The 15,544-nt window shown below is 35.0% G+C and overlaps 4 non-coding genes across 4 annotated transcripts; all 4 read left to right on the plus strand.

Moving 5' to 3' along the window:
* Positions 1–3,896: 3,896 nt before the first annotated feature.
* Positions 3,897–3,968, plus strand: TRNAF-GAA (transfer RNA phenylalanine (anticodon GAA)). Its single transcript has one exon. It is a non-coding gene; the product is annotated as a tRNA-Phe (tRNA).
* A 3,734-nt stretch (positions 3,969–7,702) lies between these two features.
* Positions 7,703–7,774, plus strand: TRNAY-GUA (transfer RNA tyrosine (anticodon GUA)). The gene has a single exon. It is a non-coding gene; the product is annotated as a tRNA-Tyr (tRNA).
* An 880-nt stretch (positions 7,775–8,654) lies between these two features.
* On the plus strand, positions 8,655–8,726 carry TRNAC-GCA (transfer RNA cysteine (anticodon GCA)). Its single transcript has one exon. It is a non-coding gene; the product is annotated as a tRNA-Cys (tRNA).
* A 5,653-nt stretch (positions 8,727–14,379) lies between these two features.
* Positions 14,380–14,451, plus strand: TRNAF-GAA (transfer RNA phenylalanine (anticodon GAA)). Its single transcript has one exon. It is a non-coding gene; the product is annotated as a tRNA-Phe (tRNA).
* The last annotated feature ends 1,093 nt before the right edge of the window (positions 14,452–15,544 follow it).

The following is a 15,544-nucleotide window of genomic DNA, read 5'->3' on the forward strand; positions in this document are numbered from 1 at the left end:
GCATTGCTTTGATGGTGATTGCATGTTGCTTGCACTTTGTACATATTACTGAATTAATAATGGTGAACTTTTCAGAACTGGGGGTATAGCTCAGTGGTAAAGCATTTCACTGCAGATCAAGATGTTCCTAGTTCAAATCTGGGTGCCTCCTTGTTCAACTGTTGTACCTGTAGAAATATTTTTTTTATTAAATAAATTGAAGAAAACATTTACAATCTTAGCATTTTATGTAATGAGCAACACATTTCTACATTTGAAATACTCCTGATCATCTCCTGAAACACAGGGTAAACACCATGAAACTGTTTAGGATTTCTTCATATGATACAAGCTGTGTTTTAAATTCACCCAAGTTCTACTGGTGATATTATCAGTTTGAAATAGTCCATTGGAAGCTCATATGAATGTTATAAAACTGTGGTGGAAACCAATAATATGCCCTAAATGAAATGTATTAATTTGTACAGCTGACCAGAAGTGCACTGATGTCATTAGTTCTACAAGTTCCATACAGTCACCCACTCTATCACCTTTTTAAAAAAGGGCAGTTTTCAACATTGAAGGGTTTATGACAGTGGTAGAGCGTAGGAGTGTAGTTCAAGAAGTCCCTGTTTCATAACCATATACCCTCTTCAATAGATCCTGTTAAAATGTTTTTCAACCCAATGCACTGTAAGAGACAATAGGATATATCATCATTCCATATACAAAACAATGAACAATTGGGTTTAACTATGCTCTTAGCACAAAATCAACAAACTGCAGTAGAGAAGCAGTTACATTTTGCAGAATTTGTGCATTTGACAAAAGATTTTTTTTCCATGTTCCAAGATCTACATGTGATACGAAATGTATGAATTCTTGCAATGGAAACCTCACTGTATTTTACCAAGGCAGATAAAGGACATCCTTCACACCCCATATACTTATAAGGAGGGTTTGGTGGCTGAAAATGCATTTCTTTGATGGTGATTGCATGTTGCTTCCACTTTGTACATATTATTGAATTAATAAAGGTGTACATTTCAGAATTTGGGTTATAGCTTAATGGTAGAGCATTTGACTGCAGATCAAGAGTTCCCTAGTTCAAATCTGGATGCCCCCTTGTTCAACTGTTTTACCTGTAGAAATATTTTTTTAATTAAAAATATTGAAGAAAACATTTACAATCTTAGCATTTTATGTAATGAGCAACACATTTCTACATTTGAAATACTCCTGATCATCTCCTGAAACATAGGGTAAACACCATTAAGCTGTTTAGGATTTCTTCATATGATACAAGCTGTGTTTTACATTCACCCAAGTTGTACTGGTGATATGATCAGTTTGGAAGAGTCCATTGGAAGCCCATATGAATGTTATAAAACTGTGGTGGAAACCAACAATATGCCCTTAATGAAATGTATTAATTTGTACAGCTGACCAGAAGTGCACTGATGTCATTAGTTCTACAAGTTCCATACAGTCACCCACTCTATCACCTTTTTAAAAAAAGGGCAGTTTTCAACATTCAAGGGTTTATGTCAGTGGTAGAGCATAGGAGTGTAGTTCAAGAAGTCCCTGTTTCATAACCATATACCCTCTGCAATAGATCCTGTTAAAATATTTTTCAACCCAATGCACTGTGAGAAACAATAGGATATATCATCATTTCATATACAAAACAATGAACAATTGAGTTTTACTATGCTCTTAGCACAAAATCAACAAACTGCAGTAGAGAAGAAGTTATGTTTTGCAGAATTTGTGCATTTGACAAACGTTTTTTTTCCATGTTCAAAGATCTACATGTGATACGAAATGTATGAATTCTTGCAATGGAAACCTCACTGTATTTTACCAAGGCAGATAAAGGACATCCTTCGCACCCCATATACTTATAAGGAGGGTTTGGTGGTTGAAAATGCATTGCTTTGATGGTGATTGCATGTTGCTTGCACTTTGTACATATTATTGAATTAATAAAGGTGAGCATTTCAGAATTTGGGTTATAGCTTAATGGTAGAGCATTTGACTGCAGATCAAGAGGTCCTTAGTTCAAATCTGGATGCCCCCTTGTTCAACTGTTTTACCTGTAGAAATATTTTTTTAATTAAAAATATTGAAGAAAACATTTACAATTTTAGCATTTTATGTAATGAGCAACACATTTCTACATTTGAAATATTCCTGATCATCTCCTGAAACATAGGGTAAACACCATTAAGCTGTTTAGGATTTCTTCATATGATACAAGCTGTGTTTTACATTCACCCAAGTTCTACTGGTGATATGATCAGTTTGAAATAGTCCATTGGAAGCTCATATGAATGTTATAAAACTGTGGTGGAAACCAATAATATGCCCTTAATGAAATGTATTAATTTGTACAGCTGACCAGAAGTGCACTGATGTCATTAGTTCTACAAGTTCCATAGAGTCACCCACTCTATCACCTTTTTAAAAAAGGGCAGTTTTCAACATTGAAGGGTTTATGACAGTGGTAGAGCGTAGGAGTGTAGTTCAAGAAGTCCCTTTTTCATAACCATATACCCTCTTCAATAGATCCTGTTAAAATGTTTTTCAACCCAATGCACTGTAAGAAACAATAGGATATATCAGTATTCCATATACAAAACAATGAACAATTGGGTTTAACTATGCTCTTAGCACAAAATCAACAAACTGCAGTAGAGAAGCAGTTACATTTTGCAGAATGTGTGCATTTGACAAAAGATTTTTTTTCCATGTTCCAAGATCTATATGTGATACGAAATGTATGAATTCTTGCAATGGAAACCTCACTGTATTTTACCAAGGCAGATAAAGGACATCCTTTGCACCCCATATACTTATAAGGAGGGTTTGGTGGCTGAAAATTAATTGCTTTGATGGTGATTGCATGTTGCTTCCACTTTGTACATATTACTGAATAAATAAAGGTGAACATTTCAGAAATGGGGGTATAGCTCAAGGGTAGAGCATTTCACTGCAGATAAAAAGGTTCCTAGTTCAAATCTGGGTGCCCCCTTGTCCAACTGTTTTACCTGTAGAAATATTGTTTTAATTAAATACATTGAAGCAAACATTTACAATCTTAGCATTTTATGTAATGAGCAACACATTTCTACATTTGAAATACTCCTGATCATCACCTGAAACATAGGGTAAACACCATGAAACTGTTTAGGATTTCTTCATATGATACAAGCTGTGTTTTACATTCACCCAAGTTGTACTGGTGATATTATCAGTTTGAAAGAGTCCATTGGAAGCCCATATGAATGTTATAAAACTGTGGTGGAAACCAATAATATGCCCTTAATGAAATGTATTAATTTGTACAGCTGACCAGAAGTGCACTGATGTCATTAGTTCTACAAGTTCCATACAGTCACCCACTCTATCACCTTTTTAAAAAAAGGGCAGTTTTCAACATTCAAGGGTTTATGTCAGTGGTAGAGCATAGGAGTGTAGTTCAAGAAGTCCCTGTTTCATAACCATATACCCTCTGCAATAGATCCTGTTAAAATGTTTTTCAACCCAATGCACTGTAAGAAACAATAATATATATCATCATTTCATAAACAAAACAATGAACAATTGGGTTTAACTATGCTCTTAGCACAAAATCAACAAACTGCAGTGGAGAAGAAGTTACATTTTGCAGAATTTGTGCATTTGACAAAAGATTTTTTTTCCATGTTCCAAGATCTACATGTGATACAAAATGTATGAATTCTTGCAATGGAAACCTCACTGTATTTTACCAAGGCAGATAAAGGATATCTTTTGTACCCCTTATACTTATAAGGAGGGTTTGGTGGCTGAAAATGCATTGCTTTGATGGTGATTGCATGTTGCTTGCACTTTGTACATATTACTGAATTAATAAAGGTGAACATGTCAGAACTGGGGGTATAGCCCAGTGGTAGAGCATTTGACTGAAGATCAAGAGGTCCCTACTTCAAATCTGGGTGCCCCCTTGTTCAACTGTTTTACCTGTAGAAATATTTTTTTTTATTAAATAAATTGAAGAAAACTTTTACAATCTTAGCATTTTATGTAATGAGCAACACATTTCTACATTTGAAATACTCCTGATCATCACCTGAAACATAGGGTAAACACCATGAAACTGTTTAGGATTTCGTCATATGATACAAGCTGTGTTTTACATTCACCCAAATTCTACAGGTGATATTATCAGTTTGAAATAGTCCATTGGAAGCTCATATGAATGTTATAAAACTGTGGTGGAAACCAATAATATGCCCTTAGTGAAATGTATTAATTTGTACAGCTGACCAGAAGTGCACTGATGTCATTAGTTCTACAAGTTCCATACAGTCACCCACTCTATCACCTTTTTAAAAAAGGGCAGTTTTCAGCATTCAAGGGTTTAACTCAGTGGTAGAGCGTAGGAATGCAGTTCAAGAAGTCCCTGTTTCATAACCATATACCCTCGTCAATAGAGCCTGTTAAAATGTTTTTCAACCCAATGCACTGTAAGAAACAATAAGATATATCATCATTTCATATACAAAACAATGAACAATTGGGTTTAAATATGCTCTTAGCACAAAATCAACAAACTGCAGTAGAGAAGCAGTTACATTTTGCAGAATTTGTGCATTTGACAAAAGATTTTTTTTTCCATGTTCCAAGATCTACATGTGATACGAAATGTATGAATTCTTGCAATGGAAACCTCACTGTATTTTACCAAGGCAGATAAAGGATATCTTTTGTACCCCTTATACTTATAAGGAGGGTTTGGTGGCTGAAAATGCATTGCTTTAATGGTGATTGCATGTTGCTTCCACTTTGTACATATTACTGAATAAATAAAGGTGAACATTTCAGAAATGGGGGTATAGCTCAGCGGTAGAGTATTTCACTGCAGATCAGAAGCTCCCTAGTTCAAATCTGGGTGCCCCCTTGTCCAACTGTTTACCTGTAGAAATATTTGTTTAATTAAATACATTGAATTAAACATTTACAATCTTAGCATTTTATGTAATGAGCAACACATTTCTACATTTGAAATACTCCTGATCATCACCTGAAACATAGGATAAACACCATTAAGCTGTTTAGGATTTCTTCATATGATACAAGCTGTGTTTTACATTCACCCAAGTTCTACTGGTGATATTATCAGTTTGAAATAGTCCATTGGAAGCTCATATGAATGTTATAAAACTGTGGTGGAAACCAATAATATGCCCTTAATGAAATGTATTAATTTGTACAGCTGACCATAGGTGAACTGATGTCATTAGTTCTACAAGTTCCATACAGCCACCCACTCTATAACCTTTTTAAAAAAGGGCAGTTTTCAGCATTCAAGGGTTTAACTCGGTGGTAGAGCGTAGGAGTGCAGTTCAAGAAGTCCCTGTTTCATAACCATATACCCTCGTCAATAGATCCTGTTAAAATGTTTTTCAACCCAATGCACTGTAAGAAACAATAGGATATATCATCATTTCATATACAAAACAATGAACAATTGGGTTTAACTATGCTCTTAGCACAAAATCAACAAACTGCAGTAGAGAAGCAGTTACATTTTGCAGAATTTGTGCATTTGACAAAAGTTTTTTTTCCATGTTCCAAGATCTACATGTGATACGAAATGTATGATTCTTGCAATGGAAACCTCACTGTATTTTACCAAGGCAGATAAAGGACATCTGTTGTACCCCTTATACTTATAAGGAGGGTTTGGTGGCTGAAAATGCATTGCTTTGATGGTGATTGCATGTTGCTTCCACTTTGTACATATTACTGAATAAGTAAAGGGGAACGTTTCAGAAATGGGGGTATAGCTCAGGGGTAGAGCATTTCACTGCAGATCAAGAGGTCCCTAGTTCAAATCTGGGTGCATCCTTGTCAAACTGTTTTACCTGTAGAAATATTTTTTTAATTAAATAAATTGAAGTAAACATTTACAATCTTAGCATTTTATGTAATGAGCAACACATTTCTACATTTGAAATACTCCTGATCATCTCCTGAAACACAGGGTAAACACCATGAAACTGTTTAGGATTTCTTCATATGATACAAGCTGTGTTTTAAATTCACCCAAGTTCAACTGGTGATATTATCAGTTTGAAATAGTCCATTGGAAGCTCATATGAATGTTATAAAACTGTGGTGGAAACCAATAATATGCCCTAAATGAAATGTATTAATTTGTACAGCTGACCAGAAGTGCACTGATGTCATTAGTTCTACAAGTTCCATACAGTCACCCACTCTATCACCTTTTTAAAAAAGGGCAGTTTTCAGCATTCAAGGGTTTCACTCAGTGGTAGAGCGTAGGAATGCAGTTCAAGAAGTCCCTGTTTCATAAACATATACCCTCTTCAATAGATCCTGTTAAAATGTTTTTCAACCCAATGCACTGTAAGAAAAAATAAGATATATCATCATTTCATATACAAAACAATGAACAATTGGGTTTAACTATGCTGTTAGCACAAAATCAACAAACTGCAGTAGAGAAGCAGTTACGTTTTGCGGAATTTGTGCATTTGACAAAAGTTTTTTTTCCATGTTCCAAGATCTACATGTGATACGAAATGTATGAATTCTTGCAATGGAAACCTCACTGTATTTTACCAAGGCAGATAAAGGACATCTTTTGTACCCCTTATACATATAATGAGGGTGTGGTGGCTGAAAATGAATTGCTTTGATGGTGATTGGATGTTGCTTCCACTTTGTACATATTACTGAATAAATAAAGGTGAACATTTCAGAAATGTGGTTATAGCTCAGGGATAGAGCATTTCACTGCAGATCAAGAGGTCCCTAGTTCAAATCGGGGTGCCCCGTTGTCCAACTGTTTTACCTGTAGAAATATTTCTCAATTGAATAAATTGAAGTAAACATTTACAATCTTAGCATTTTATGTAATGAGCAACACTTTTCTACATTTGAAATACTCCTGATCATCACCTGAAACATAGGGTAAACACCATTAAGCTGTTTAGGATTTCTTCATATGATACAAGCTGTGTTTTACATTCACCCAAGTTCTACTGGTGATATGATCAGCTTGAAATGGTCCATTGGAAGCTCATATGAATGTTATAAAAATGTGCTGGAAACCAATAATGTGCCCTTAATGAAATGTATTAATTTGTACAGCTGAGCAAAAGTGCACTGATGTCATTAGTTCTACAAGTTCCATAGAGTCACCCACTCTATCAACTTTTTAAAAAAGGGCAGTTTTCAACATTCAAGGGTTTATGTCAGTGGTAGAGCGTAGGAGTGTAGTTCAAGAAGTCCCTGTTTCATAACCATATACCCTCTTCAATAGATCCTGTTAAAATGTTTTTCAACCCAATGCACTGTAAGAAACAATAGGATATATCATCATTTCATATACAAAACAATGAACAATTGGGTTTAACTATGCTCTTAGCACAACATCAACAAACTGCAGTAGAGAAGCAGTTACATTTTGCAGAATTTGTGCATTTGACAAAAGATTTTTTTTCCATGTTCCAAGATCTACATGTGATACGAAATGTATGAATTCTTAAACCTCACTGTATTTTACCAAGGCAGATAAAGGACATCCTTCGCACCCCATATACTTATAAGGAGTATTTGGTGGCTGAAAATGCATTGCTTTGATGGTGATTGCATGTTGCTTGCACTTTGTACATATTACTGAATTAATAAAGGTGAACTGTTCAGAACTGGGGGTATAGCTCAGTGGTAGAGCATTTGACTGTAGATCAAGAGGTCCCTAGTTCAAATCTGGGTGCCCCCTTGTTCAACTGTTTTACCTGTAGAAATATTTTTTTAATTAAATAAATTGAAGAAAACATTTACAATCTTAGCATTTTATGTAATGAGCAACACATTTCTACATTTCAAATACTCCTGATCATCACCTGAAACATAGGGTAAACACCATTAAGCTGTTTAGGATTTCTGCATATGATACAAGCTGTGTTTTACATTCACCCAAGTTCTACTGGTGATATTATCAGTTTGAAATAGTCCATTGGAAGCTCATATGAATGTTATAAAACTGTGGTGGAAACCAATAATATGCCCTTAATGAAATGTATTAATTTGTACAGCTGACCAGAAGTGCACTGATGTCATTAGTTATACAAGTTCCATACAGTCACCCACACTATCACCTTTTTATAAAGGGCAGTTTTCAACATTGAAGGGTTTATGTCAGTGGTAGAGCGTAGGAGTGTAGTTCAAGAAGTCCCTGTTTCATAACCATATACCCTCTTCAATAGATCCTGTTAAAATGTGTTTCAACCCAATGCACTGTAAGAAACAATAGGATATATCATCATTTCATATACAAAACAATGAACAATTGAGTTTAACTATGCTCTTAGCACAAAATCAACAAACTGCAGTAGAGAAGCAGTTACATTTTGCATAATGTGTGCATTTGTCAAAAGATTTTTTTCCATGTTCCAAGATCTACATGTGGTACGAAATGTATGAATTCTTGCAATGGAAACCTCACTGTATTTTACCACGGCAGATAAAGGACATCCTTCGCACCCCATATACTTATAAGGAGGGTTTGGTGGCTGAAATTGCATTGCTTTGATGGTGATTGCATGTTGCTTGCACTTTGTACATATTACTGAATTAATAAAGGTGAACTTTTCAGAACTGGGGGTATAGCTCAGTGGTAGAGCATTTGACTGCAGATCAAGAGGTCCCTAGTTCAAATCTGGGTGCCCCCTTGTTCAACTGTTTTACCTGTAGAATTTTTTTTTTAATTAAATAAATTGAAGAAAACATTTTCAATCTTAGCATTTTATGTAATGAGCAACACATTTCTACATTTGAAATGCTCCTGATCATCTCCTGAAACATGGGGTAAACACCATGAAACTGTTTAGGATTTCTTCATATGATACAAGCTGTGTTTTACATTCACCCAAGTTCTACTGGTGATATTATCAGTTTGAAATAGTCCATTGGAAGCTCATATGAATGTTATAAAACTGTGGTGGAAACCAATAATATGCCCTTAATGAAATGTATTAATTTGTACAGCTGACCAGAAGTGCACTGATGTCATTAGTTCTACAAGTTCCATAGAGTCACCCACTCTATCACCTTTTTAAAAAAGGGCAGTTTTCAACATTGAAGGGTTTATGTCAGTGGTAGAGCGTAGGAGTGTAGTTCAAGAAGTCCCTGTTGCATAACCATATACCCTCTTCAATAGATCCTGTTAAAATGTTTTTCAACCCAATGCACTGTAAGAAACAATAGGATATATCATCATTCCATATACAAAACAATGAACAATTGGGTTTAACTATGCTCTTAGCACACAATCAACAAACTGCAGTAGAGAAGCAGTTACATTTTGCAGAATGTGTGCATTTGACAAAAGATTTTTTTTCCATGTTCCAAGATCTATATGTGATACGAAATGTATGAATTCTTGCAATGGAAACCTCACTGTATTTTACCAAGGCAGATAAAGGACATCCTTCGCACCCCTTATACTTATAAGGAGGGTTTGGTGGCTGAACATGCATTGCTTTGATGGTGATTGCATGTTGCTTCCACTTTGTACATATTACTGAATAAATAAAGGTGAACATTCCAGAAATGGGGGTATAGCTCAGGGGTAGAGCATTTCACTGCAGATCAAAAGGTCCCTAATTCAAATCTGGGTGCCTCCTTGTCCAACTCTTTTACCTGTAGATATATTTTTTTAATTAAATAAATTGAAGTAAACATTTACAATTTTAGCATTTTATGTAATGAGCAACACATTTCTACATTTGAAATACTCCTGATCATCACCTGAAACATAGGGTAAACACCATTACGCTGTTTAGGATTTCTTCATATGATACAAGCTGTGTTTCACATTCACCCAAGTTCTACTGGTGATATGATCAGTTTGAAATAGTCCATTGGAAGCTCATATGAATGTTATAAATCTGTGGTGGAAACCAATAATATGCCCTTAATGAAATGTATTAATTTGTACAGCTGACCAGAAGTGCACTGATGTGATTAGTTCTACAAGTTCCATACAGTCACCCACTCTATCACCTTTTTTAAAAAAGGGCAGTTTTCAACATTCAAGGGTTTATGTCAGTGGTAGAGCATAGGCGTGTAGTTCAAGAAGTCCCTGTTTCATAACCATATACCCTCTTCAATAGATCCTGTTAAAATGTTTTTCAACCCAATGCACTGTAAGAAACAATAGGATATATCATCATTTCATATACAAAACAATGAACAATTGAGTTTAACTATGCTCTTAGCACAAAATCAACAAACTGCAGTAGAGAAGCAGTTACATTTTGCAGAATTTGTGCATTTGACAAAAGATTTTTTTCCATGTTCCAAGATCTACATGTGGTACGAAATGTATGAATTCTTGCAATGGAAACCTCACTGTATTTTACCAAGGCAGATAAAGGACATCCTTCGCACCCCATATACTTATAAGGAGGGTTTGGTGGCTGAAATTGCATTGCTTTGATGGTGATTGCATGTTGCTTGCACTTTGTACATATTACTGAATTAATAATGGTGAACTTTTCAGAACTGGGGGTATAGCTCAGTGGTAAAGCATTTCACTGCAGATCAAGATGTTCCTAGTTCAAATCTGGGTGCCTCCTTGTTCAACTGTTGTACCTGTAGAAATATTTTTTTTATTAAATAAATTGAAGAAAACATTTACAATCTTAGCATTTTATGTAATGAGCAACACATTTCTACATTTGAAATACTCCTGATCATCTCCTGAAACACAGGGTAAACACCATGAAACTGTTTAGGATTTCTTCATATGATACAAGCTGTGTTTTAAATTCACCCAAGTTCTACTGGTGATATTATCAGTTTGAAATAGTCCATTGGAAGCTCATATGAATGTTATAAAACTGTGGTGGAAACCAATAATATGCCCTAAATGAAATGTATTAATTTGTACAGCTGACCAGAAGTGCACTGATGTCATTAGTTCTACAAGTTCCATACAGTCACCCACTCTATCACCTTTTTAAAAAAGGGCAGTTTTCAACATTGAAGGGTTTATGACAGTGGTAGAGCGTAGGAGTGTAGTTCAAGAAGTCCCTGTTTCATAACCATATACCCTCTTCAATAGATCCTGTTAAAATGTTTTTCAACCCAATGCACTGTAAGAGACAATAGGATATATCATCATTCCATATACAAAACAATGAACAATTGGGTTTAACTATGCTCTTAGCACAAAATCAACAAACTGCAGTAGAGAAGCAGTTACATTTTGCAGAATTTGTGCATTTGACAAAAGATTTTTTTTCCATGTTCCAAGATCTACATGTGATACGAAATGTATGAATTCTTGCAATGGAAACCTCACTGTATTTTACCAAGGCAGATAAAGGACATCCTTCACACCCCATATACTTATAAGGAGGGTTTGGTGGCTGAAAATGCATTTCTTTGATGGTGATTGCATGTTGCTTCCACTTTGTACATATTATTGAATTAATAAAGGTGTACATTTCAGAATTTGGGTTATAGCTTAATGGTAGAGCATTTGACTGCAGATCAAGAGTTCCCTAGTTCAAATTTGGATGCCCCCTTGTTCAACTGTTTTACCTGTAGAAATATTTTTTTAATTAAAAATATTGAAGAAAACATTTACAATCTTAGCATTTTATGTAATGAGCAACACATTTCTACATTTGAAATACTCCTGATCATCTCCTGAAACATAGGGTAAACACCATTAAGCTGTTTAGGATTTCTTCATATGATACAAGCTGTGTTTTACATTCACCCAAGTTGTACTGGTGATATGATCAGTTTGGAAGAGTCCATTGGAAGCCCATATGAATGTTATAAAACTGTGGTGGAAACCAACAATATGCCCTTAATGAAATGTATTAATTTGTACAGCTGACCAGAAGTGCACTGATGTCATTAGTTCTACAAGTTCCATACAGTCACCCACTCTATCACCTTTTTAAAAAAAGGGCAGTTTTCAACATTCAAGGGTTTATGTCAGTGGTAGAGCATAGGAGTGTAGTTCAAGAAGTCCCTGTTTCATAACCATATACCCTCTGCAATAGATCCTGTTAAAATATTTTTCAACCCAATGCACTGTGAGAAACAATAGGATATATCATCATTTCATATACAAAACAATGAACAATTGAGTTTTACTATGCTCTTAGCACAAAATCAACAAACTGCAGTAGAGAAGAAGTTATGTTTTGCAGAATTTGTGCATTTGACAAACGTTTTTTTTCCATGTTCAAAGATCTACATGTGATACGAAATGTATGAATTCTTGCAATGGAAACCTCACTGTATTTTACCAAGGCAGATAAAGGACATCCTTCGCACCCCATATACTTATAAGGAGGGTTTGGTGGTTGAAAATGCATTGCTTTGATGGTGATTGCATGTTGCTTGCACTTTGTACATATTATTGAATTAATAAAGGTGAACATTTCAGAATTTGGGTTATAGCTTAATGGTAGAGCATTTGACTGCAGATCAAGAGGTCCTTAGTTCAAATCTGGATGCCCCCTTGTTCAACTGTTTTACCTGTAGAAATATTTTTTTAATTAAAAATATTGAAGAAAACATTTACAATTTTAGCATTTTATGTAATGAGCAACACATTTCTACATTTGAAATATTCCTGATCATCTCCTGAAACATAGGGTAAACACCATTAAGCTGTTTAGGATTTCTTCATATGATACAAGCTGTGTTTTACATTCACCCAAGTTCTACTGGTGATATGATCAGTTTGAAATAGTCCATTGGAAGCTCATATGAATGTTATAAAACTGTGGTGGAAACCAATAATATGCCCTTAATGAAATGTATTAATTTGTACAGCTGACCAGAAGTGCACTGATGTCATTAGTTCTACAAGTTCCATAGAGTCACCCACTCTATCACCTTTTTAAAAAAGGGCAGTTTTCAACATTGAAGGGTTTATGACAGTGGTAGAGCGTAGGAGTGTAGTTCAAGAAGTCCCTTTTTCATAACCATATACCCTCTTCAATAGATCCTGTTAAAATGTTTTTCAACCCAATGCACTGTAAGAAACAATAGGATATATCAGTATTCCATATACAAAACAATGAACAATTGGGTTTAACTATGCTCTTAGCACAAAATCAACAAACTGCAGTAGAGAAGCAGTTACATTTTGCAGAATGTGTGCATTTGACAAAAGATTTTTTTTCCATGTTCCAAGATCTATATGTGATACGAAATGTATGAATTCTTGCAATGGAAACCTCACTGTATTTTACCAAGGCAGATAAAGGACATCCTTTGCACCCCATATACTTATAAGGAGGGTTTGGTGGCTGAAAATTAATTGCTTTGATGGTGATTGCATGTTGCTTCCACTTTGTACATATTACTGAATAAATAAAGGTGAACATTTCAGAAATGGGGGTATAGCTCAAGGGTAGAGCATTTCACTGCAGATAAAAAGGTTCCTAGTTCAAATCTGGGTGCCCCCTTGTCCAACTGTTTTACCTGTAGAAATATTGTTTTAATTAAATACATTGAAGCAAACATTTACAATCTTAGCATTTTATGTAATGAGCAACACATTTCTACATTTGAAATACTCCTGATCATCACCTGAAACATAGGGTAAACACCATGAAACTGTTTAGGATTTCTTCATATGATACAAGCTGTGTTTTACATTCACCCAAGTTGTACTGGTGATATTATCAGTTTGAAAGAGTCCATTGGAAGCCCATATGAATGTTATAAAACTGTGGTGGAAACCAATAATATGCCCTTAATGAAATGTATTAATTTGTACAGCTGACCAGAAGTGCACTGATGTCATTAGTTCTACAAGTTCCATACAGTCACCCACTCTATCACCTTTTTAAAAAAAGGGCAGTTTTCAACATTCAAGGGTTTATGTCAGTGGTAGAGCATAGGAGTGTAGTTCAAGAAGTCCCTGTTTCATAACCATATACCCTCTGCAATAGATCCTGTTAAAATGTTTTTCAACCCAATGCACTGTAAGAAACAATAATATATATCATCATTTCATAAACAAAACAATGAACAATTGGGTTTAACTATGCTCTTAGCACAAAATCAACAAACTGCAGTGGAGAAGAAGTTACATTTTGCAGAATTTGTGCATTTGACAAAAGATTTTTTTTCCATGTTCCAAGATCTACATGTGATACAAAATGTATGAATTCTTGCAATGGAAACCTCACTGTATTTTACCAAGGCAGATAAAGGATATCTTTTGTACCCCTTATACTTATAAGGAGGGTTTGGTGGCTGAAAATGCATTGCTTTGATGGTGATTGCATGTTGCTTGCACTTTGTACATATTACTGAATTAATAAAGGTGAACATGTCAGAACTGGGGGTATAGCCCAGTGGTAGAGCATTTGACTGAAGATCAAGAGGTCCCTACTTCAAATCTGGGTGCCCCCTTGTTCAACTGTTTTACCTGTAGAAATATTTTTTTTTATTAAATAAATTGAAGAAAACTTTTACAATCTTAGCATTTTATGTAATGAGCAACACATTTCTACATTTGAAATACTCCTGATCATCACCTGAAACATAGGGTAAACACCATGAAACTGTTTAGGATTTCGTCATATGATACAAGCTGTGTTTTACATTCACCCAAATTCTACAGGTGATATTATCAGTTTGAAATAGTCCATTGGAAGCTCATATGAATGTTATAAAACTGTGGTGGAAACCAATAATATGCCCTTAGTGAAATGTATTAATTTGTACAGCTGACCAGAAGTGCACTGATGTCATTAGTTCTACAAGTTCCATACAGTCACCCACTCTATCACCTTTTTAAAAAAGGGCAGTTTTCAGCATTCAAGGGTTTAACTCAGTGGTAGAGCGTAGGAATGCAGTTCAAGAAGTCCCTGTTTCATAACCATATACCCTCGTCAATAGAGCCTGTTAAAATGTTTTTCAACCCAATGCACTGTAAGAAACAATAAGATATATCATCATTTCATATACAAAACAATGAACAATTGGGTTTAAATATGCTCTTAGCACAAAATCAACAAACTGCAGTAGAGAAGCAGTTACATTTTGCAGAATTTGTGCATTTGACAAAAGATTTTTTTTTCCATGTTCCAAGATCTACATGTGATACGAAATGTATGAATTCTTGCAATGGAAACCTCACTGTATTTTACCAAGGCAGATAAAGGATATCTTTTGTACCCCTTATACTTATAAGGAGGGTTTGGTGGCTGAAAATGCATTGCTTTAATGGTGATTGCATGTTGCTTCCACTTTGTACATATTACTGAATAAATAAAGGTGAACATTTCAGAAATGGGGGTATAGCTCAGCGGTAGAGTATTTCACTGCAGATCAGAAGCTCCCTAGTTCAAATCTGGGTGCCCCCTTGTCCAACTGTTTACCTGTAGAAATATTTGTTTAATTAAATACATTGAATTAAACATTTACAATCTTAGCATTTTATGTAATGAGCAACACATTTCTACATTTGAAATACTCCTGATCATCACCTGAAACATAGGAT

Source organism: Ambystoma mexicanum, chromosome 4q (assembly GCF_040938575.1).
Source record: "Ambystoma mexicanum isolate Mex_15411 chromosome 4q, UKY_AmexF1_1, whole genome shotgun sequence".
NCBI lineage: Eukaryota > Metazoa > Chordata > Amphibia > Caudata > Ambystomatidae > Ambystoma > Ambystoma mexicanum.